Below are 26,854 nucleotides of genomic sequence, written 5' to 3'. Positions count from 1 at the left end.
GGACAGTGTTCACGCTCTGCAAGCGTTGAACTCAATGTTGAGTCCTTAAAGGCTGTAAAATGCCTCAGCTCAAAATTAGATGATGTTCTCCCAGCTTGCATTAGGCTTGTCTAAAGCACCGCAGTATGCCTAAGATGGAAATTTTAGCACAACAGCAGAATGGGTGTGAAATGGACAATTTTTACGGACAGAGCATAAATATTCTGCAAAGCAGTCACCCCCAACCTTCAGGAAACTGAGTTCTGATCTTAAGATCTAGATTAAGTTTAAAGTGGACAATTTTAGTTTAAAATTAAGACAATTGAATTGCAATAAAGTTACTACCTGGTAGTTCAAAAAGAAGTTGACTAGCAAGTATGCTCACAAATGTTTTGCTGGTTCAATCTTTTAATGTTATCTATTCCACCTCAAATCCTTAAATGGCTGCAGGGCTGCTGTGATTGACAAGGTTGTTTTATAAATATATGTGAAATATTGTCGTAATTTAGTGATTAACACTTTTCAACTGACAACCCACCCCTCCAGTAATGGTTTCTCATATGTAGCCAAACATGCTGAAATTGGCAGGTTGGAACCTGTTTCCTGATGTGCTGTGATTTTTCCCAGCTTTAAACCCTACCCACTTCCAAACCTACACATTCCTGTACATTGAAATGCAGACCTTAGAGTCAAATCATAGTACCCTATGTTTCCTTACCAATTAATAGGAGAAATCACAATGAGTGACAACAATGTTCCTTAAATAACTTCAAAATTGCAATTTGATATCACAACAGTGCCACCACCAGCAGCATCAGCACTATAATATAAATTCAGTTGCAGTGCTATGCTGTTTTGAAGCAGGTGCATTAATCTTAATATGCAGTCATTATATTGCAAGCTTTTTTCTCTCATATTTACAAATTGAGAAAAAGAAATAACACAATGTGGAAGGCATTCAGTCCATTTATTGAGACATCAACATCTTTATCAATTAGTGTACTGTGTGGGGAGTTCAGTGAGAAGATAGACCAGTGTTAGCAGAATTGAAAATATCAGTGCTATACACCTTTTGCGCCATGGATATACCTCTGCCGCAACAGGACATATCTTTGGAATAATCTATTTCTCTCTCTATTTAAAAGCATTTCCAAATGATTGCTGCATTAGCCATGCAGACGGTGCAGACATTTGATTTTCTTTAATTGCGTGGCAGCAGTAGCAGCAGATATAGTAAGAATTTTGTGGTCTTCTCACTTCCCTCAGGTCCTAATGTTATCTACAGTACTCATGCTGTTTCGTATGAATTTTAATGTCAAGACATCTTACACATCTTGAAGAGCTTTAATCATCTCAATATACATTGTCTTTTATGGTTCTGCCATCACACTGACAGCATGGAAACAGCACAGAGTCTTGCAAGTTATTATTCCCACCTGCATTTTGGAAACTTTTAGCTTCTCTGCACTTCTCTCATGTATGAATTCAAGACTGAGGGATGGGCAAGCAAACTGTCTTCTATTCTTCAAATGACTTGTCTCCAGAGAGGCACAACCAGATGTAAACAGTTTTGATGATCATTGAGGGACAATTCCAGGGAGAAGCATAATTCAAGTCAAACATAAATTGTGGGAGAAGGAGGAATTGCATTCCACTCACCCCAGTCATAATTTGATGTTTCAAAGAGATATATGGAATATTGTTAGTCAATGCTACCCTTCAGTCAAGCAACCATCACTCTTCTTCATGGAATGGGCTGCAGTCACTACTGAGCTTGGGTACTGCCGGGATTGCAAAAGCTGACAACCTACCAAACTAGTTAGCTGCTCTTAAATGTAGGAATTCTTTCCACTGAAGGAGGAAAATACACCCCCACATGTGTTAAGTGAACCTGCAGATTATACTGGGTAATATAATGTGCACCTACAGTGTATTATTGACTCAGATCTTTCCAGATTTTTTCTTAAGCAGAACAAAAGCGGTCTATACTGGAATAGCCCAATTTTGCAATAAAATCTTAGTCTCATTTGATGCTTCTTGATTTGTGAAAATGTACAAGGGGTATGGAATGTACACTGTTAGCAAACTTTTAACCCCTGCTCGATTGTGCCCAGATGATTGATGTTATGCTCGCAGGTGCAATGATCTATTTTTCCAGACCCTCTTTGAATTGATTTGAATTCAGCTACTATAATTTAAGGAAAGGATTTTAGAAAGATTTTACAACTGTTCTACTTCTATCATACAAGCTCACACTTGTTTATTGTATTTAGAGGCTCTTTGTGGACTTTATATTTCCCAGTATAATCTGCAGGTGGACTGAACACATGTGTAGGTGTATTTCCACCCTTTGGTGGAGATAATTCCTACATTTGAGAGCAGCTGACGAATTTGACAGGTTGTCAGCTTTTGCAGTCCTGGCAGTACAGAAGCTCAGTAATGACTGTAACCAATCCCATGAAGAAGAATAATGGTTGCTTGACTGAGGTTAATCAGAGCTATTTGGAAGGGGAAGGATTGGACACCACAGGGAGTGAGGCAAAGAAAGAAATGGGTTTTGTTCGTTTTCTGAGGGGTTGATAGATGGCATCTAGATCGATGTGTTTATTTATGGCGTTGTGGTTGGAGTGCCAGGCCTCTCGGAATTCTCTGGCATGTCTTTGCTTAGCCTGTCCCAGGATAGATGTGTTGTCCCAGTCAAAATGGTGTTTTTTTTCATCTGTGTGTAGGGCTATGAGGGAGAGAGGATCATGTCTTTATGTGGCTAGCTGGTGTTCATGTATCCTAGTGGCTAACTTTCTTCCTGTTTGTCCTACGTAGTGTTTGTGGCAGTCCTTGCATGGAATTTTTGTAGATGACGTTGGTTTTGTCCATGGGTTGTACTGGGTCTTTTAAGTTTGTTAGTTTTTGTTTGAGTGTGTTGGTGGGTTTGTGTGCTACTAGGATTTCGAGGGGTCTCAGTAGTCTGGCTGTCATTTCTGAAACTTCTTTGATGTGTGGTAAGGTGGTTAGGGTTTCTGGCTGTGTTTGGTCTGCTTGTCGTCGTTTGTTCTTGAGGAATTTGTGCACTGTATGTTTTGAGTATCCGTTCTTCTTGAATACATTGTATAGGTGGTTCTCCTCTGTTTTCCGAAATTCGTCTGTGCTGCGGTGTGGGGTGACTCGTTGGAATAGTGTTCTGATAGAGCTTCGTTTGTGTGTGTTGGGATGGTGCTGGTGTAGTTAAGTATTTGGTTAGTGTTTGTCGGTTTTCTGTATACGCAGGTTTGTAGTTCTCCGTTGTCCGTTCTTTCGACTGTGACGTCCAGGAATGTGAGTTTGTTGTCGGTTTCTTCCTCCTTGGTGAACTTTATGCCTGGGAGGGTGTTGTTGATGATGTTAAATGTCTCTTCTATCTTGTTTCGTTTTGTGATGACAAAGGTGTCATCTACGTAGCGGACCCAGATTTTTGGTTTGATGTTTGGTAGGGCTGTTTGTTCTAGTCTTTGCATTACCGCTTCTGCTATGAATCCTGATAGCGGAGATCCCATGGGTGTGCCGTTGGTTTGTTTGTAGATTATGTTGTTGAAGGTGAAGTGGGTGGTGAGGCACAGGTCCACTAGCTTCATGATGTTTTCGTTGGTAATGTGATTGATGGTGGTTGGGGTGTGTATGATGGTCTCTTCTAAAAGTGTGGTAAGTCTTTCCTTTGCCAGGTCGATGTTGATGGAGGTGAACAGTGCTGTTACATCGAATGAGATCATTGCTTCGTCTTCCTCTATTTTGGTGTTTTTGATGATTTTTAGGAATTCCTGGGTGAGTGGATGGAGTGCTGTGACTCTTCTACTAGGTATTTCAGTCTTGCTTGTAGTGCTTTGGCCAGTCTGCAAGTTGGTGTTCTGAGTAGTGAGACTATAGGTCTGAGGGGGCTCCTGGTTTATGGATTTTTGGTAGTCCATAGAATTGTGGGGTGTTGGTCCCGTCGGGTTTCATTTTCTGGAATTCTGTCTTGTTTAATTGTCCGGAATTGTGTAATTTTCTTAGGAGATATGTAATTTTGTTTCCTAGTTGTGGGGTCAGAAAACGAACAGGAAATGACATCACCACAAACCCCAGGAACCCCATCCAGGAGAAAGATATAAATAGAAAGCAGGAGACAACAGCTTCGCTTCACTTGGAGGTCGCCACTGATGATGTTACCTAGCCAGGTAATGAAACATCTGGATATCAAACCTACAGCTCAGCGAGCAAACCTACACCCTAATATCATATTACAAAATTAATTTTTCAAAGAGCATTTACATCAAAGCAATGAAATAATCATATAGAATAATAGAATGATTACAGAGTAAAATATGGCCATTTGGACCGATATGCCCATGCCAACTCTTTGCAAGAACAATTCAATTTAGAATTTCTTTGAAGATTTCAATTTGTTGCATTAACGTTCGTTCAAAATCAAATTTGAACCACCTGGGAGTTACTATGAACCAAACTTCTCAGTTTAAGTATCCATTCTAGTGTGTACTTCCAGGATATTTGGTTGGATCTACCTGTGACAGCTATTGTATCAATGTCAAAGTGATTGCCAAAGACCCCTGAATATACGATTGCATCTGTTGAATTTTAGACATAAGATATAGCCCCACAAAATTGAACCTATTGAGTTCTATACCATATCCAAAAGTAAGTGCCACAATTTCTTCCCATGTTTACCCACACATCTTTGGCAAGCTCCTTTACCCAGTTTTGCCTGAAAAGGAGTATTTAAACCCTTTACCCAGTTTTTCTTCCCTTGTGTGACAGACAAAAGGCAAGGAACTGACTCAGACTTAAATTAAATAGACCTGTTTTTATTTATCCTTAAGTACTAGTATTGAATATAAAATATGCATTCATTGCAACATTTATTTCTTATTTCATCTAATTTAACTTCAACTTTAACTCACTTCATTTAATTTCATTTTACCTTACTTAATCCATATTTAATCCTAACCCTTACCTTAATTCAATAAATTTGGCTTGAGTCAAATACTACCTGAATTCAAGTGAAGTGGCCAACTTTGTTCTCCATGTAGGTTCCACCTCATGGTTCTTTGTTCTCCTGAACTTAACATCGGACACATGCTTTCCCAATTCAGTTTGAAGGCTTCTTATCCTTTGAGAAAATTCCTTTGTTCTGTTAATTTATCTGAAAATGTGCTCCATTTCCAGAAAGATCTCTGGCACTCAGCCAATGGATTAACAAAGCTTGATCATATTGCTCCATCCTAGTCAATGGAGTTTACTGGTAAACAACTCCCAAATGTTTATACCAAGTCTTAAACAGTGACATTTCAGTCTCCATGTAAAGTAGTAATGGTGCCAGCATGCGTAGAGACCACAATGACACAATGACACTTTCCTTATTTGGTCAACATAGGAAATTACAAGCCACAGCAGGTCCTGACTGCAGTTTAACAGAGGTCAGAGTTTGAACTGGAAGCAGAGCCTACCGGGGAAGACAGTAGAGCAAAAATGGCAGGAGTTTGTGGGTATAATTGAGGGCACTGTACAGAGGTTTATCCCCAAGAAAAGAAAGATTATCTGGGGAGGGAATAGACAGCCATGGCTGACAAAGGAAGTCAGGAAATGTATTAAAGAAAAAGAGAGATCCTATAAAGTGGCCAAGAGCAGTGGGAAATCAGAAAATTGGGAAGGCTACAAAAACAAACAGAGGATAACAAAGAGAGAAATAAGGAAGGAGAGGATCAAATATGAAGGTAGGCTAGCCAGTAATATTAGAAATGACAGTAAAAGTTTCTTTCAATACATAAGAAACAAACAACAGGCCAAAGTAGACATTGGGCCACTTCAAACTGATGCTGGAAGCCTAGTGATGGGAGATAAGGAAATAGCAGGAGAACTTAATAAGTACTTTGCATCAGTCTTCACAGTGGAAGACATAAGTAATATCCCAACAATTAAAGGGAGTCAGGGGGCTGAGTTGAGTATGGTTGCCATTACAAAAGAGAAAGTGCTAGAAAAGCTAAAAGGTCTTAAAATTGATAAATCTCCTGGCCCCGATGGGCTACATCCTAGAGTTCTGAGGGAGGTGGCTGAGGATATAGTGGAGGCGTTGGTTGAGATCTTTCAAAAGTCACTGGAGTCAGGGAAAGTCCCGGATGATTAGAAGATCACTGTTGTAACCCCCTTGTTCAAGAAAGAATCAAGACAAAAGATGGAAAATTATAGGCCAATTAGCGTAACCTCAGTTGTTGGTAAAATTCTAGAATTCATCATTAAGGATGAGGTTTCTAAATTCTTGGAAGAGCAGGGTCAGATTAGAACAAGTCAACATGGATTTAGTAAAGGGAAGTCATGCCTGACAAACCTGTTGGAATCCTTTGAAGATATAAAAAGTAGGTTAGACCAGGGAAACCCAGTGGATGTGGTCTACCTAGACTTCCAAAAGGCCTTTGATAAGGTGCCACACGGGAGGCTGCTGAGCAAGGTGAGGGCCCATGGTGTTCGAGGTGAGCTATTGGTATGAATTGAGGATTGGCTGTCTAACAGAAGGCAGAGAGTTCGGATAAAAGGTTATTTTTCAGAATGGCAGCCGGTAACGAGCGGTGTCCCGCAGGGTTCAGTGTTGGGGGCCGCAGCTTTCACATTATATATTAATGATCTGAAGGGACTGGGGGCATTCTAGCGAAGTTTGCCGATGATGCAAAGTTAGGTGGACAGGCAGGTAGTACTGAGGAAGTGGGGAGGCTGCAGAAGGATCTAGATAGTTTGGGAGAGTGGTCCAGGAAATGGCTGATGGAATTCAATGTGAGCAAATGTGAGGTCTTGCACTTTGGAAAAAAGAATACAAGCATGGACTACTTTCTAAACGGTGAGAAAATTCGTAAAGCCAAAGTACAAAGGGATCTGGGAGTGCTAGTTGAGGATTCTCTAAAGGTAAACATGCAGGTTGAGTCCGTGATTAAGAAAGCGAATGCGATGTTGTCATTTATCTCAAGAGGGTTGGAATATAAAAGCACCGTTGTGCTACTGAAACTTTATAAAGCTCTGGTTAGGCCCCATTTGGAGTACTGTGTCCAGTTTTGGTCACCACACCTCAGGAAGGACATACTGGCACTGGAGCGTGTCCAGCGGAGATTCACATGTATGATCCCTGGAATGGTAGGTCTAACATACGAGGAACAGCTGAGGATCCTGGGATTGTATTCATTTGAGTTTAGAAGATTAAGGGGAGATCTAAAGGAAACTTACAAGATAATACATAGCTTGGAAAGGGTGGACGCTAGGAAATTGTTTCCGTTAGGCGAGGAGACTAGGACCCGTGGATACAGCCTTAGAATTAGAGGGGGTAAATTCAGAACAGAAATGCGGAGACATTTCTTCAGCCAGAGAGTGGTGGGCCTGTGGAATTCATTGCTGCAGAGTGCAGTGGAGGCTGGGACGCTAAATGTCTTCAAGGCAGAGATTGATAAATTCTTGATGTCACAAGGAATTAAGGGCTACGGGACAATGCGGGTAAGTGGAGTTGAAATGCCCATCAGCCATGATTGAATGGCGGAGTGGACTCGATGGGCCGAATGGCCTTACTTCTGCTCCTATGTCTTATGGTCTTATGGTCTTAAACCACCTTGACCAAAATTCCCAACATGCTTGGTTGTAGATCTTAAACAATCAATGGACATTTTTGTCATTCACCACCTGGCCATGATGTTATGAAAGTTATTCCTTTGCCTTGTAATATTTAACAAGTCAAAGTGATCACTGTAATATATAATATTAATAAAATTTTACCTGTTTATTGATATAAATAATAGTTAGTATTTTCTTGATGGTTTGATGTTAACTTTGAAATACAATTGATTCTACTTAAATAACTAAATATGCAAAAACATAGAAGAGTTCCACTGTAGAATCTCTTTAAAGGTCAACATTTTTTCTTTAATTTGTCTTGATGTTTTAAGTAATTCATTCATATAAACATCTGATTGTTATTGCTCTACTTATATTCAGTTATATTTAGACAATGAAGTCATTGAAGGAATATATTAGAGTATTTACTGAGCTGAACAGTACAAATTAATTTAGTGAACATATGGCACAAAGCTATGTCTACATAAAGTGAGTTAAAGTTGAAGTTCGATGAAATAAGTAAACGTTGTACCCTGAGTTAACAGTGGCATTAACTGATATTAATTTAGTTCAATTACACTATTAGAATAAGTAAGTTTTAAGATGGAGATAAAGTTTTTTTTCCTTTCAAGGGTTTGTTAGAATGTGGAATTGCCATCTCCAGATGAAGTAACTTTATTAAAGGAGAAAGTGATCACTACAGATTTTCTTTGAGTGGGAGGATTGGAAAGAGAAGTTGTTCAGTCAGTCAAAGGAGGGCATCGGCGGGAAAGGAAGAAGCGGAGGGCTTTAAGTCCTTCGTGATGGGGGATGGACGTGTACAGGGACTGGATGTCCATGGTGAAGATAAGGCATTGGGGACCGGGGAAGCGAAAATCATGGAGGAGGTGGAAGGCGTGGGTGGTGTCCCGAACGTAGGTGGGGAGTTCTTGGACTAAGGGGAACAGGACCGTGTCGAGGTATGCAGAGATTAAGAAAGGCTGATGCCTGAAATGTTGATTCTCCTGTTTCTTGGATGCTGCCTGACCTGCTGCGCTTTTCCAGCAACACATTTTCAACTTTATTAAAGGGTCATTTACAGAGATCTTTGGTAGATAAGGGATTCTATGGCTAAGGGAGGCAGACAGGAAAGGGAGTTGAAACCACAATCAGATCAGGCACAATCTTAAAGAATAGTAGACCAAGCTGAAGGACCAAATTACCTATACCTGCTCCGAAATCCTATGTTCCTAAGTTATTTTAGACAGTGTCATTCTCTATACAAGACAATCTATCAGAACTGTTTGTAATAGATTAACATTTGAGAGGAGGTTATGATAGTTAGAATCCAAGCCTGAAAATCTACAAGGCATTATAATTTGATTTGTAAAGATACGTTGGCTCTAAACTCTACGGGTGAATCTGTTCAAGTTTGCATGATGTGGAGGTGCCAGTGTTGGACTGGGTGGACAAAGTTAAAAACCACACAACACCAGGTTATAGTCCAACAGGTTTATTTAGAAATACAAACTGTTGGCGCGAATCTCCTTCCTCAGGTAGCTAGCGGAGTAGGATCACAGGACACAGAATTTATAGCATAAAATCATAGTGTCATACACTGATGCGATATTACGAACAGACCTAGATTAGCAGGGCCAGGGTGCAGCCTAATGATTGGTCTGACTGCAGAGAATTTGGGAATACATTTAAAGCATATTCTTGAAAAGCTGTTGGAAAATCTCATCTAAACATCTAGGGCTAAAGAAATGTTTAAATGTCCATAATGCCTATACAAAGAAAATCCCCTGAAAATAAATTAAAATAAATGTTGTTGATCTTCAAAGGTCGAGGCACAATGTCAACCAGAAACTCAAGTGAGTCAACAGTGACTTAGAAATATTGTCAAAGACTGAGAACTGATTATGCATTGTATTTAGACTTTAAAAAAACACAAATTATATTTATACAACTTTATACCTTTAAAATAGTAAAATGTCCCAAAGCATTTCACAGAAGCATTGCAAAAAGAAACCTGAACCACTAAAGATATTAGATGTAGATGGTCTTAGAGGTAGACTTTAAGGAGAAGGGAGAGATAAAGAGGTTTACAGAGGAATTCTCATAACTTAAGTTGGCAGCTGAAAGTTGCCAACTTAAGTTGGCAAAATTAAAATTAAGAATCCTCAAGAGGTCAGAAAGTGATGACTACAGAGATCTTGGATGCTGCATAAACTAAAGCTAATGTTGATCAGCAAACACAGAACTGATGGGTGAACAGAATGTGGTGTGATGTGTGTAGTAGAGTTTTGGATGACTTCAAGTTTAATGATGTGGAGGTGTGGTGTTGGATTGGGGTGGGCAAAGTCACAAGTCACATGACACGAAGTTATAGTCCAACAGGTTTATTTAGAATCACAAGCTTTTGAAGTGCTGCTCTTTCATCAGATGAAGTGGAGAAGGGTGCACAAGCACAGAATATATGGGTGGAGAGATAATGGCATGATAATTCCACTTCACCAGACAAATGTGTAGCACTCTGAAAGCTTGTAATTTTAAATACATCTGTTGGACTATAACTTGGTGTCACGTGACCTCTGACTTCAAGTTTAATGAGTTTAGAATGTGATGATATATAGCCTTCACAGACAGAGTGAGAGGAATAAACCATTATTACCATGAATTTAAACAGCAGATTGGGAACAACCAAGCAATGGAAGACTGAGAAAATGGCACAGGAATGCATTTGATATCTTCTCACTGCAATGCCATTTTCGCAGTGGTGGGCAAGTTGTCAGATCAGATACCTGTTGGGAGCCCAATTGAAACACAATGCCCATATATGAGCCACATCCTGCCTCTACAGACATTCTGGCCAAAGGGGTTTTGGGGTGCAATGGCTGTGTTCCTGTCTTGAAGTCCATTGGTCTAAGTTCAAAGGCCACCAACTTTGGAGGTGTGTCATAACATGCCTGAACAGGTTGATTAAAAATATTTTTTTCAGACATTCTGTCCATGTCAGGAACGCTGTATCAGATGGTGATCCAAGTAAAGTTGACGGCCTCCCGATTGGCACTTATGAAGGTCCTCATTTAGGTAGAATCTGTGACCCATGGAGGAGAACCTCTGGTAATGTTGGCCATTTCCATAATAACACAATCACTGTCCTCAGAAGCCTTTCCTTCCTGCCAGGCCCAGATGAGTATGACCTCAATTACCTGCCACTCAGCTCCTTAATGCGCCCTATGCCTCATGTTGCACCTAAACAATAAGCAGTGGTGTTATTGTATTGCTAACCATCTGAGTAGTCTGACATCTATAGACTGCTACCAAAAAGTGCAACTCCAGGTTCCAACATCAGCTGAAGTTGTGTCACCTCCCACTTCCAAGCCAAGAATAGGATTTCTGGACTATTAAGGTTTGTTGGACTTTGGGTCTGTGAGCAATGCCAGCTACCCACAAGTTTTCATTCCTCATGTAAGTCCAAACACTGAATGTCAATCAACATTTTGATAACTGGGTCAAACTCAATTCTATTTTTACCTAATATTTACACACATGTATTTGAATGTTAATGGATATTAATCAGGAATGCAAATCTTCTGTGGTAGATTTTAACATTGCTTGGCTGAAAAATTCTAAGCAAATTTGCGGAAATCCTTTTGATACCTTGGTGAAATCAGTTAACTTATCATAGTCTGATGAAAGAATGCTGGACCATCTGGTCATAAATTTAATTACAAGCCATGTTGTGCATGTTCCCAGAAAGTTATCTCCTATGCTCAAAAACATGAAATATCTTTTGAGAAGATGGGTTTGCAATATTTCCTGGCTTTGAAGAAACAACTATAAAACAAAGCACAGTGTGTTTTTATTGCGGCACCATTTATAAAAGCATAGGTTCGTCATTGGACATTTAACTACCTCAATATTACTGCGGGCCATCAACAATGAAAGGATAATATTGCAGCGTTCAAAGTTGATACAACCTACCAAGGTTAATGTTTAATCCATTTTACACTATCTATTACAGTTGACTTAATTGTGTTCAATTAATCCTTTGTAAATGGATAAATATTATTTAAAGCAAAAGCAGTCTCAAAAGTTCCATGTTGGTGAATAATTTATGGAAAATTTCTTATGTCCCACGACTTTGATAAGCTTTTTGAATATGTTTAAAATTAGGGTAATTTATCTTAAATATTCAAACATGCTTTGTACTCTGCTGCTCTGTTGAAACGAAATAATTTAAAGTCAGTTGAGACCAGCTGACCTGAAGTTATATGGGGAGTTCATATACTTGTAATACATTTTTATGCAAACTTCATTTCCTGGGCTAGTTGAACTTACATATTTACTACAAATAATACTGCAGTGTTTCAGTACCATGACAAAACTAGTGTAGAAGTCCAAACTATCCAATAGTTTTTACTAACGTTTGGCAGTGAGATGTAAGGAGAAAGAGAAAGTAATTTATTCATTCTTCTAAAAATCGTTTGAACTTTATAACATGTTCCAATACCTAACTAGTGAAATATCATTAATAACCTGTCATGTTAAATTAATTTTGTATATCTCACTTACAAAGCCCCTCCGTCAGAAATATTTTGTTCTTCACTTTTCCTATACAGTTCATTGCCTTATTGTTATTTTCTTCAAAGTAAAGAATGATGGTGACATACATCTGTCTTTCAATGGGTTCACAAAGTGAAGCCATTCTGATGAATGAGCTTGAACAGTGAGTATTGAGGGTTATCATAGGCCTCAACACATGGTCCTGTCCTGATGCATCATAAATACATTCTCAGCAATATGCATAGAGTAATCAGGCAGTATTTTTCCTCTTGCTGACTCAGCAACTGTGAAGCCTATTTTGATCCTTCTGCTGCTGAGTTTAGCAAACTCAGTACGTACCAATAACCGAACCTTACTTGCTTGATGCTACCTATTCCATGAACTTATAAACACTTGACAAATTGTAGGGGAGAGATATTTTTCAACAATTCCAGTGGACTTGCTCAATTAAGAACATCGAAGTTCAGGTTAATGATCAATTTAATGTTCTTTGTTCTTTGCAATAGAATTTGGTTTTGCAAGTTTATTATTGCAGATGTAGTGGATGATATGGTGAATAAAAAATCTGAAAACATTATTTAATTCCACTACATGGTAGAATCTTTCTAATAGGTTTCCTTTGGTGTCCAATAATTTGATGTGTGCACATTTGAATTCAATTTGCCTCATGCATAAGTTGGGTTTTCTGACAGAGGATTCAGCAAGGCTTGCAACAAGGTTCAGAATGGCAGACTGGTTAGCAAGGTTAAGTCACATGGAATACATGGAGAACTAGCCATTTGGATACAAAATTGACTCAGTGGTAGGAAACAGAGGGTGATGGTGGAGGACTGTTTTTTAGACTGGAGACCTGTGACCAGCAGTGTGCAGTAAGGATTGGTGTTAGGTCCACTGCCTTTCATCATTTATACAAATGATTTGGATGTGAATGTAGGAGGTACGGTTAGTAAGTTTGCAGATGACATCAAAATTGATGGTGTCGTGAACAGTGAAGAAGGTTACCTCAGAGTGTAATGGGACTTTGATCAGATGGGCCAATGGGCCGAGGAGTGAATGATGGTGTTTAATTTAGATAAATGTGAGGTGCTGTATTTTGGAAGAGCAAATAAGGGCAGAACTTATACACTTAATGGGAAGGTCTTGGAGAGTGTGGCCGAGCAGAGAGACTTTGCAGGTTCTTACAGGTTCATACCTCCTTGAAAGCAGAGTCACAGGTTGACAGGGTAGTGAAGAAAACGTTTGGTATGCTTGCCTTTATTGGTCAGTACATTACTTCTAGGAAGTTAGGAGGTCATGTTGTGACTGTGCAGGACAATGGTTAGGCCACTTTTGGAATATTGCATTCAATTCTGGTCTCCCTGATGTTGTGAAATTTGAAAGGGTTCAGAAAGGATTTATAAGGATGTTGCCAGAGTTGGAGGGTTTGAGTTATAGGGAAAGACTGAATAGGCTGGGGCTGTTTTACCTGGTGCATTGGAGGCTGTAGGGTGACCTTATGGAGGTTTATAAAATCATGAGGAGCATGGATAGGGTGAATAGTCAAGGTCTTTTCCCTGTGGTGGGAGAGTTCAAAGCTAGAGGGCACAGGTTTAAGGTGAGAGGTGAAAGATTTAAAGGGCACCTAAGGGGCAACTTTTTTCATGCAGAGGGCAGTGTGTGAATGGAATGAGCTGCCAGAGGACATGGTGGGGGGGCTGGTACAATTACAGCATTTAAAAGGCATCTGGATGAGTATATGAATAGGAATGGTTTAGAGGGACATGCGCCAAATGCTGGCAAATGGGACTAGATTAATGTAGCATATCTAGTTGGCATGGACGAGTTGGACTTCAGGGTCTGTTTCCATGCTGTACATCTCTACTACTTCATGACTCTATAACACTCTTTTGGTCCATTACAATAAAACTGCAAGAGTGTAAGAAGAGTGATGTAATTCACTTGGATTCAGCACAGTTTATACAACAGTTCCAACTTTATCAAAGTTTCCTCAAGATGGTTGCAAAGAAACCTTCCTACGTTTGTAGGGTAAGGTCAGTAAAACTGACATCCTCAGGGAAAATACAATGGCAATCCCCAAACCACTCCATCTACTGACCCAAGCCCCTCCCCCAAGGCACTCACACAGATGCAGATGTATATAAACAGCTGTTAGTAGAAACAACAGAATTAGGTTGGGATCATCAGAATCTGAAAGTAGCTTGTATCTTGCTGAGCTTCAAGCTGCCAGTTACAGAATTGGATAGCCAGTGAAATATATTCTTTACAGTTAATCTCTTCTACTCTGACAAACTGACTCACTCTGGCAGAATAAGTCACAGTCGAAGACAAGGAATAATCTCACACTGTTCCTATAAAAGGTTAATGCTTTAGAACTTCAAATCAAGAAGTTGGTATGTGAGAGCCATCTTAAAAACAGGTGAAGAGGAAAACTTTCTATCTTGAAGGGTTCTCAAAGCAAGAAAAAGCAAAGATATATTTTTGTGGAACTGCACTCCATGTGTCGTACAGCTTATGGATTTGGCTGAGAATGTTTAGCAAGACATTACCAAACTTTGTCTAAGATTAACATGGAATCATAAATATTTCTTATCTAAGTCTAGCCATTGTGGGCTCTGATGAAATATGTGGTAGAGTTGGACAACAAGTGTGGCAGGGCCCCCTTTGGCATTGAGAATAATGTTTATCCTTTTTATTAGTGTCTTGGTGAGATTCTTGCTGGACAGCGGTGAGCTGCCAATTGATGGTGATTACTGCTTGTTAAATGCCATGTTAATGTCAATTTGGCACAATAATACTCAGCTTTCTATCTTACCAACCTCGCCAAACAACTAGATGTTGGGAAAACTTGACACGGACACCAGAGGGAGCATTTGGCAGATTCAGCTTGGACTTGCTCTGAATGATTTCCATGTCAGAAACCAGACCCCAGCATCTCAGGACACACTCCACAGGCACTGGCCACAGCACACCACATCCAAGGGCATTGACACCTGACAAGTGCCAGCCCCTAAGAATCCTCATGGAACATCTCCAATTCATCTGCACTTTGAGCTGCACCACCAACCATGATTGTAATACTGCACTAAGGACACTGTGCACTCAGGGACATAAAACCAGCACGTAGAATAGACCAGGCTGCATCTCTAGGTTCTTCGCTCACTGCCATTACACACACTCTGAGCCTGCCTTGATGCTTGCAACATCCCTGCCTTGCATCATCTTGCCTTGCATTCTTTGCACTTTGCCCCTTCAGCTAGAGGTACCACGTTCATTTTACTCCTGGCTTGCCGTGCTGCAAAGCACAAATACACAGACAGAATTTTATTATAGTTGTCAGCAAGCCTCAGTCAAGTCAAGGGGTATAGTCTTTGCAGTAATTCAAGGGCAGTCTTCAATACCAACCCAGGGCTATTTGGAGCAGTCAGTCAGGATCCTTTCTGCATAGGGGTGAGCATCCTAATGTTGGTCAGTCCATCACCTGAGCTGATTCTTTCAGCCCTGTGGTAGGCTGTTTTCCTCCTGGAATGATTTATTACAGGAGTGAAAGTGGGTACACAGCCATTACATTGGTGCAGGTGGGTAGGTATTGCAAGCAAGTGAGTAGGCAGTGCAAAGAGATTGCAAGGTTAACAGTTTCAAGGTTGCAGGAGGTGGACAGCGAATGTGCAAGATGTTGTAGGCAATAGTGAGAGTGGCAGATCATGAGGCTTGGTGGGAGGTGAGCACAGTTGCAGAGATTGAGTGTGAGATCTTTGGAGGGAAGATGGTGGCACTTGCACCAGCACTTATACTTACAGCGGAGAAGCTAATTGACTCTCATCCTACATTGGGAAAAAGTGAGGACTGCAGATGCTGGAGATCAGAGTCAAAAAATGCGGCACTGAAAAGGCACAGCAGGTCAGGATACTGCCTGACCTGCTGTACTTTTCCAGTGCTACACTCTCTTCCTATATTGCAGGAGATTCCTCCAGATGGTTGAGACTGCATTTATCTGAGTGGAAACCTCACACCAAGGTTGTGTAGTCCACTGCTGAACTTCAGGGAAAAGGTCATTCTGTATCTACCTGTCCAGCCACCCTTTCCAGCAAGATACTCAGGTGCCTGCTGTAAAGCAGGTTGCCAATTTCACCCTGTCTGCCATGTCCAAGTCAAATGTCTGTGACTGTGCAAAGCAGCTCCAGACGGATCGTGCTTGTCTGGGTGCACCACATGCTTTTAAAGCAGCAGCGGTGCTGGCCTTTGAGGGGATATCTGCTGATAGTTGTTCTGAGAATGGCAGGTGTTAAGATGGGATGCTAAACTGGGCAGGAGAGACACCATAGAGATCTGGCAGGTAATTAATGAGGTGGGTTTGATAAGACGGGTGAGAGAATTTGTAAGGCCTCGCCGCAACAAACCCTCCAAATAATTTGATGTCACGCAGACGTGGACAAAAAAAAGCATCAGATTCTGCCCACAGTTTCAGTACAAACCTTAAATTCTTAGAGTATCAAAGGAGAATTAATCAAAGTAGAAATTGCTGAAGAAACCCAGCAGTTCCTGCCACATCTGTGAAGAGAAAACAGCATTAATGTTAAATCCAGTGACCCTCCTTCAGAACCCTTCAGAGGTGGTTAGCAATGATGTAACGGGTCAAATTACTACTGAGGATGATGTTGTACTGTAAAAAATGTAAAAGTGCAAAAGAACAACAATAATGGTAAATTTGTAAATTGCATTCGTTGCCAGTTATTCACAGATTTTGAAATACTTACTTTATAATTTATGGCATTAGTCCTAAATATTTCTTTTGTCTGTGTATAAATTATTTTCTCAGGTTCAAAAAACAGAATCAAAGTTCAAATCTTAAAAAATGTAAGTATTGTCTGCATAACTTGGTGCAAAATTTCCAGAGATCAATTTTTGGATAGATATGGCCTTCCTTGTCTCAGTGATAATGTTGATAAATATTCAATCCTAAAGTTACATGTGGAAATATATGAACATACAAATTAGCAGCAGGTTTAGGTAATTCAACTCCTTAAGCCTGCTCCACCATTCTATAAAATCATGGCTGAATGTTTGCAACCCCAAATCTACATATTTTTCACCCCTGGTAATCTTTCACCACCCCTCCCGACTACCAAGAACCTATCTATCTTTGCCTTGAAAAAATTAAAGAACATTGTTCCCATTACCTTTTTAGGAATAAGGTTCCAAACACTCACAACAATCTGAGTGAAAAATGTTGACCCTGTTTGAAATAGGCAATCCCTTATTTTTAAACAATGACCATGAGTTCTAGATGCTCCATTAAGAAGAATCATCCCTTCCACATTTACCCTGTCAAGACCCCTCAGGATCATATATATTTCAATCAATACTCTTCTTACTTTTCTCAACTCCAGTAGACACAAGCCTAGCTTGTCCAACCTTCCATCATAAGACACCTTCACGCTCCTGCCCCATTTCGGTATTGTTCTAGTAAACCTTCTCTGAACTGCATTTTATATCCTTCCTTAAATAAAGTAACAGTGCTCAAGTTGTGGTCTCACCAGTGCCCTGCATAACTGAAGTATAACTTCACTACTTGAGTATTCAATTTCATGTGTTATACATTATAGTATTCTAGTAATTTTCTAATTACTCATTATACCTGTATACTAACCTTCATGCTCTAGGACATCAAGCTCCGTTTTCATCTCTGAATTTTACACTGTATCGCCATTTAGATAATATGCAGTTTTTTTTAACTCTTCACACCAAAATGAACAATATCACATTTTCCTACATTATACTCCATTTGCCCAATAACGTAACCAATCTGTATCTTTTCATAGAGTCCTTATGATCTATTCACACCTACTTTCCTACATATCTTTCTGCCATCCAACAGATTTGGCAACTATGCCTCTGTCGCGTTCTCAAAGTCATTTACGTAAATTCTAATTCCCAGATCCCAGCACCATTCACTGTGGCAACTTGTTCAATCTTGTCAACCTGAAAAAGACCCATTCATGCTTACAGACTGCTTCCTGTTAGCCAATCTTCTATTTCACATCAATATCCTTTCCCTTCTGGTAGGACCTTTTATTTTCTGCAATGCAGTTTGGTGTGGCACCACATCAAATGTCTTTTAAAAATCAGGGGGAAGGAAATATATAGCTAAGCAGCATCTTGAGTCTTTTCTCATGTTCTACTATTACTTTAAAGTGATCTGAGCCAAGCTTAGTTAATAATAGCTTTGACTGTGACTGAACTGCTTAAAAACATATTACGTGATTACAGGAGTATTGAACGAGCTCATGTAACAATTACAGTGATATCCAATGAGGAGAAATACTTCCGTAAATGTTGGCTCACTTGAAACCATCACACATCAAAACCACACCCCACATTCAGAATTCTGCCAGTTCTCAGAGACAGCATTCTGTGTGGAAACTGCTTGTCTGTCACATAGGGGCACGGTCTTCTCAAGCAAGTGACAGCAGGCCTGGAGACAGGAAGTGAATTTAATCAGCATCATGAACAAGGGGTGCAAGTTGGGGCATGTTAAGAGTACATTCACTTTGACCTAAAGAGAGTGTAGCCCAGCAATAGACAATGCTTCCAATTTGATTGCCACAACATGGATTAACTGGATGATTGTTCTAATCCCAGCAAGGGCTGAGATTTTCTCTTCATAATGGGTGAGGAGCTGAATGTCATGCGCCTCACCCATCCTGACTCTTTTGGTCCTGTTATGGATCATTTTCTCCTGGAAGGAGGCAAAGGGAGGGATTTAGTGAGATGAAAGTTGGGAGCACCACTGTAATACTGATGCAGGGTCATGGTGTATGGTTAATGATATAAATTATGGACAACTGAATGGCATGATGGCTCAGTGGTTAGCATTGCTCCCTCACAATGTCAGGAACCAAGGTTCAATTCATCCCTTCGATGACTGTATGGAGTTTACATATTCTCCGCACATGCATGGACTTTTTTTGGGAGTTTTCTCCCACAGTCCAAACATGCGTAGATTAGGTGGATTAGCCATGTTAAATTATCCATAGCGTCCAGGGATGTGCAGGTTAGGTTTATTAGCCTTGGGAAATGCAGGATTACAGGAATAGGAAAGGGAGTATGTCTGGGTATGAAGCTCTTCTGAGGGTCAGTGTAGACTCGGTGGACCAATGGCCTGCTTCCACACTGTAGTGATTCTATGACTGTATGAAAAACTACATGGTCTTGCAGAGAGAAACCCACCACGAAGTTCAATAAAAATGACACAACTAATTTAAGTGAGGTTCAGGCTCATAGATTTCTTTGCTCTTCTAATGCACTTAAGTTTCTTCTTATTTGTAGTGTGGACATTGTTTCTATTTTCCTCCTGATATACATTTCTTTACTTATTTATATTAAACTTAATTTGTCATTAAACTTCCCATGCTAATGTCTTCATGTTTTGTGTAACATTCTTTCTCAGATTTAACCTCATTTCAAATTTGTAATTATATGCAAAGTCTGACATTTATGTTCCTTGTTCTGAGGTCCATATTATTTACATAAATTATAAATAACATTGGATGTTCCTTTACAAATAATTCTTACAGGTTAGTTAAGTATGAGTTAGCTCTTCTAGAGTCTATTTGCTGACTTTTAAAAATTGTATATTTTTTCTCTGGACATGCTTCCAATTCTTATTTTATCAGAGGTTTCAATGTCTTTCCTTTCATTGACACTAAGTTGACTGATTTATAGTTCACAGATTTTATTTAAATTCCATTTTTAATCAACATTAGCTGTTGATTATTCTTCTGGCACTATGCCCCACCTATTTATATATAACTTTCATGCAACTAAGCTAGTGTCTCTGTTATTTCCTCCCGTGAGTCAATGAATATATTTGTATGCATAACAATTGGACCTGCAATTTTATCTGCTTTTCGTTCCTCTCTCCATTTCTAAATGTTTTTACCTCACCAAAGTGAAGTGTCTATTTTGTTACTTGAGGTAAATTAGCCAATCAATACTTCTGCCATTACCTATGGGTTTCGCTTGCTCAGCCATTAATGTCCTTATACCAATTCTAATTTCTTTTTGTTAATAATTACATTTTCTATGGAATACTATTATTTCCTTGTAAATTCCTTACTAATTTGATTTTGTAATTTCTCTTTGTCTTCCTGATCATGTTTATAACATCTCTCGAGTATTATCTCTGCTGAGTATTATCTCCGCTCCCCCTTCCCAACCCAATTTGTGTTGGAGCAGTTCTTATAAGGCTGACACTGCCATACAACTAAGGAAGTTGTGCATTTTTGAGATGCCATTTTTTTGAATAAGATGTTAACCTGAGGCCCTGTCTATTCTCTAAAATGTACATAAAGACACCCAGGGCATCATTTTGAAAAAGACCCTAGGAGAGGGAAATTATCCCCTTTTCCTGGTTTTCTGTACTAAGAAACAATCTACTCCTCCTGCAATCCATTTGCTGACAGTCTGAGTATTTCATTCTCAATACTGTACCCAGAACTAATCAAAATTAATCCAGCCACTACATCCTACAAGCAAGGGTTCATAATCTAAAAGTTTTCACCAATAAGGGATGGAATGATTTCCATTAGTCTTAGGAATGACCCTTGAGCAGTTAATTAAAAGTCGCAATTGGGTAAAGTGAGATTAAGGGAAATGAACCTGACTTCTGCATAATTTTTGCAGAAAATTCTAACACATTCACAGTCTCCATGTCACTATTAAATGTTAATGACTTTCAAATGTACTTATTTTGAAATTCCACTACATATTTTAAAGACAAAATCTGATGCATTAACAGTTTTGTCAAATAGACAAATTACAGTTCTTGTAACCTCTGCAAAATGTTTTTCAGTTTTTTTATTGTACATCATCTTCTCTAAACTGAATGCTACTCCTGTGGAAATAAAATTATTAATGATGAATGCATATTATGCCATAGTTATAGGTTAGATATGTGCTGTCAAAATTATTATTTCAACCATATTAGATGCATGTTTGTACAGAATCAAATTTGGTTGTGTTTATGATCAGATTGCAAGGGTTAAAAGTAATCTATTTTCCATAATTCAAATTGATTTCCTGATTAGTTATCAAATCCTTTATTCTTTTAAAGCTTCCAGTAACCTGAACGTGGGGGATGCAAATTGAACAAAAACATTCATTCATACAGAGGAGAATAGCATCCTGAAATTTAAAATCAATTCATGTACTATTTGGCAATGATGCGTCAGAACAGTGTAAGCAAGCCAAAGAAAATAGGCATACTTTTTAAATTAACAGCAGTCATTTGGTAAGAAGAATACAGCGCCCTTCTTACCTATGTCTCTGACATTTTAGAAGATTCAGCCCTTTATGTAACTGGAGATATTTGTGTTTCACATTGACTCTTCCTAATAAGAAATGATCTATCAAGGAAAGCTGGGAGATACAATTTATAGAACATAACAAGAATGCACATCATTTGATATAGCTTCCCTGAAAGTTTGTCAAATAGCAAAGCATTACCTTACACTCAATATCCTTTGAGAAGTCTCTGTTTACTTGCATGACATGACTTGTCCTTTCCTGGTGTCTTCATGCTGGGATCACTGCCAACTTTTGAATGTGCACTGGGTACCAGATAGCAAGATTAAAAAAAAGGCATTGACAGGACAAAACCAGTGAGATTATAATACCGCAACTTAACAAGACCAAATCTAAAGATGAATTGACATAGCAAGTTAAACCTTGCTCTTTAAACTGTAGTCCCTTATTCTCACACTTAAATTACACTGTGAATGGTGACACCATGCTAGACATTTGGTTTCAAAAGACATTTTCATATTTCTCTGTCACACTCATTTGCTGTCTGTTTTGTTCTAACTTCCTCTGTCATCTGAACCTTCTATTATTGATCTAAAGTCTTAATAATTAACTCTCAGCCTGTTATTTCAAAGTCCAAAGTTTTATAAAAGGCACCTCATCTCCCCATTCTCTCTGCTAATAACTGATGGGTCTATTTAATTAATAATAGAAATTACGTAAAATATGATAAAAGGTTGTATTAAATTATGTGGAGAATCACTAACATTAGAATATATTGCTGGTCTGGATATATAGGTCAGGCAGCATCCAAGAAGCAGGAGAGTCTATGTTTCGGGCAAAAGCGCTCATTCCTGATGAAGGGTTTTTACACGAAACATTGACTCTCCTGCTCCTCAGATGCTGCCTGACCCGCTGTGCTTTTCCAGCACCATACTTTCAACCCTAATCTCCAGCATCTGTCGTCCTCATTTTGACCTGGATACATAGGTCACATAGTGGATTATTGTAGTTTTGAAACTGCAATTCCAGATTCCACGTAGAAATATATTGCGTGATCTTTCTTACAACGCATCTATATTAAGGTATTTTTTGCATAATGACTGGAGATTTTTGAGTGTACAATATTTGTTTCATGCTGAGTTGGGTGAGGTACAGGCACCGAGAGGAGGTGATGGTCTAGTGGTATTATTGCTTGGTTGTTAATACAGAGAACCAGGAAATGTTCTAGGGATCTGGGTTCAAATCCCACTTTAGGGAAGGATATTGCCATCCTTACTTGATCTGGACTACATATAATTCCAAACCCACAGTAATGTGGTTAACTCTTAATTGCCTTCTGGGATGGGCAATAAATGTTGGCCTAACTGGCAATGCCCTCATCCCAGGGATGAATAAATTATAAAAAAAGATATGTTGTGTGAAAAAATCTTGGTGCTTGCTACACAATGAAGTAAAATCAATTATAAGCAAGATACTATGGATGCTGCATTCTGAATTAATGACAGAAAACAAAAAAACACTGGAGAAACTCAGCAGGTCTAGCAGTATCTGTGGATAGAAAAACAAAATTAACCCTGGAGAAGAGTTTAGAAGAAACTTCATATCAGGCTCAATACATTAACTCTGTTTCTCTCTCTACTGATGGTCCCAGACCTGCTGAATTTCTCTCGCATTTTCTGTTTTTAATTATCTGAACAGGCTGTGCTTGGGTTGATTCATAATTGCAACCTCACATGACCAAGGCTGCTTGGAGGCAAGGAACTGCTGTTATTAGGGTAGCATGTTGAAAATCAAGCTCAGCTATTCTCATATCATCATAAAAGTTAACACTTTTACTGAATTACACAAAGCCTTCAATGTACCTGGCTGTTAGACTCAGGTTAACAGAACGGATGGACCAGAATTCTGTACTCAACAAGAACAACAGTTAGAAATAAGTAGATTTTAATAACAGATAAACAACTACAAACTGTCGACATATAACTCTACTAGCCAAAGCTATAAGCCCCTTCTAAAGAAAGACATAGATGGACAAAAACATTGGTCTTGTGGAGAAAGGAGAAAAAAATCTGGGGCCACAGTTCAATGGTACCAGTCCTCAGGAATTGATTGAAAGATTCCTTTTGTTTCCCAAGTGATTTAGTTCTTTGAACTTTTCCTTCAAGTTCTTTTCTTCACAGAAGGTACAGAGCAGCTGATTCACAAATTATAAAATCTCTAACTTATTGGTTAGAAGCAACAGCCTCCAGTCACCGGTGGGAGCAATCAACTGGTTTTCTTTAGCTTCAGGTATTTTACTAGAGAGAGAGAGAGAGAGAGAGAGGTAGAAACACTGCATCCCACCTCCCCTTGTAGAGGTCTGAGGGCTCATCAGTGTATTGTTTATACCCACAAGCTGTTCAGCTACCCAGGAAACAACGAGAGAGTTGTCATCAAGTTGTACAAGCCAATTGGGTACTTGTTGCCAGTGAATTCTTACTTTACATACATGCCCTGATGCCGTGCCATCTACTTCCACCTTCTGCCACTGTTTGCAATGCAACAGTGTAAATACAACTTCCAATGAGGTTTGTTTGTAAAATACCTCTTTTGCAAATTCAGTTCACAATCAAAACTCAAGTAAACTGAAAAAGATGCAAACTTTTACACTGCCTACTGAAAACACAACACCTGTGACTCCCAAGAATTGGGACCAAAGAATTCTAAACTCAAAGTCATGCAATGGCAAGGTTTGTCATTAAGAAATCATCAGAACAATGGCAATGCTCTTTAGATCTGGACAGATTGCAACAGATCTGGATATGTTCTTCAATAAACACCAGCCTGGGCCTCCAAAGTGATGCCAGTTAGCTGGATTCTAGATTCTAGATTAGACTGGTGCCAGAAAAGCACAGCAGTTCAGGCAGCATTCGAGGAGCAGGAAAATCGATGTTTCGGGCAAAAGCCCTTCTCATTCTACACAAAATAGAATAACAATAAGGACTTCACCTTTGAGAGGACAAACATTCAGGGTGCAATGTCACTTCAGAAGGAAAGCAGGAATTGAACTGACCACAATTCAAGTTGAAGTCATGCTTACTCGTGTTAACTGGTCAGGCAATATAGGAAGACAGGTATAAACATACTCATTTTGAAGAAAAGTCATGCCGGATTCAAAATATTACCTCTGTTTCATTCTCCACAGATGCTGCCAGACCTGCTGGGTTTCTCCAGTGTTCCCTGTGTTTGTTTCAAATTTCCAGCACCCACAGTATTTTGCTTTTACTTCTCTGACTGTATCTTCCAAACCCATGACCTATACTGTCTAGAAGGACAAGGGTGGTGGTGCATGGGAACAACACCATCTTCAAGTTCCATTTGAAGCCATGCACCATCCTGACTTGGAACTATATTACTGTTCCTTTGCTGTTGCTGGTTTAATATCATGGAACTCCCTTCCTAATTGCACCGTGGTCGTCCCTCCACCCCAAGGACTGCAGAGATTCAAGAAGGCACCTCCACACCATGTTCCACAGGGCAGTTATGGATGGGAAATATATCTGGCTCAGCCAGCAAAGCTCACTTCCCATTAATGTATAATCGATGAAAAACAAATGTACCTATCCCCATTGTAACGTCCAATTATTTTCCAAATGTCTCCAGGGTTGTTTGTTTTCCAAGACACTGCACAAAAGTGTACTGAAAATATATTTCAATCTAAACTATATTAGGCAAGTTTCTGCTAGTTTCATACAGGAACTTCCAACGCTAGAGCATCAAAACCTGGAACCATTAATTTCCAAGTGGAATTGATCCTATCCCGACTCCTGACATATAATGCCTTCCCTACATCTGTTTCAAGGTATCAAAGACACCACAATGGCTGCCTGTCAAATGAACTTTTTCACCTCAGTTGCATTATTTCCAGTGGGCTCCGAGCCAAGCTGCCAACTGAATTCAACTGGAAGGAAACATTAACATTAACTCACCTTGACTAAATTCTGTTGTCCAAATTTGAAGCAGCATTCTAATGATCCTGCAGCAGTTCTAAATCAGTTTGTGTTTCTTTGCATGTTCGTGGATTTCCTCAGACATGCTCTTGTTTTGTCACTATAGTGTGATGGGAACCACTTTATATCACAATAAGGGTTCCTGCCAGACTTGCAGCAAAATTAAAGCAACTCTATGGGAAATTCCCAGGTATAATACATGATCTGAAATGCAAACAGAAAATAAGGATAAATAGAAGTGTATCTTTTTAGAAACAAAGTCCTGAGGTATTATAATTCCATTTTTAAATTGATATATGTAGCAGATTTAATTTAAATTTTTTTTTAATCAGCTAAGACTAGAAAGAGTTAATGAACAGTTGCCTTTATTGCTGTTATGTACAGCTGCTAAAAATGCCTCCTATCCACCATGAACTATTCTGTAGGTTGCCATAGAAACAGTTCTACAATCTCACATGGCTTTCAACATCATGTCACAAATAATCACTATAGTTCCACTGGAGAGGAAACATCATTTTAACACTGCACATCTTATCACAGGCTGAGGACATGATAAAGCTAAAATTGTGTTTACAGAGTTGTAAAGAGGATGATGAGTTAAGAGACACACTTGACATGGCATGTCTAAGAGGTGGTCACCATCAGAGGATATTAAATAAACGAAAGGACAAAATTAAATTTTGTAAGAGCTATCTCCAAGATATTGATTTTCTATATGCATTAGTTATACATAGCCTTTAGGGTCTGATCCAATGGGAAGTATAATATTAAAAATCTTCTTCTAATTAAATTGAAGACAATAATCAAGTTAAACCAAAATTAACATAAGTGTGCTAACACAAATAGCTCCTGGCACTCACAAAATGTCTCACATTAGAGGTGTAGGGTTACCACTCAACCAACATAGGCAGCAATTGCAAGACAGCGACCTTGACTAATTATTGATCAGAACAATAGATGGGACGGTAGGAAGAGGATACTAAGTCTGAAAACCCAAAAAAAGGATTTTATTCCATGACAAATAAATCTGTTATTAGTTTGTCATCAAATGGTATTTATAGGTGATGAGTGTTGTAAAGCACACAGAGTATTCACTTAGAAATTTCAACAGTACAATGGTGATGCTGAAATAGGCCTGAACTTTCAGTGAGTGAGTGAATGCTAACAGAGCAAGCAAACAGCCCTGAGATGCTGCCGAGTTCAATCTGTGAGTTGGGTCTTTATTCTTGTGCACTAAGTCTCCCTGCAACAGTCTTCCAATGCTAGTTGTCAGTGTGTCCTACGATGCAAGTCAGTGCTTCCTGAGCAGCCTGCAAATGTCTCAACGAGGTTCCATGATGGTCATGATACCAATATCCATGGAAGAGGGGTATCATGAGATGTGTTTGGTCCTAAGCAACATGGAGGTCCTTTAGAGC

Source organism: Chiloscyllium punctatum, chromosome 15 (genome assembly GCF_047496795.1).
Source record: "Chiloscyllium punctatum isolate Juve2018m chromosome 15, sChiPun1.3, whole genome shotgun sequence".
In the NCBI taxonomy this organism is placed as follows: Eukaryota; Metazoa; Chordata; class Chondrichthyes; order Orectolobiformes; family Hemiscylliidae; genus Chiloscyllium; species Chiloscyllium punctatum.
Note: the sequence above shows the minus strand (reverse complement) of the source record.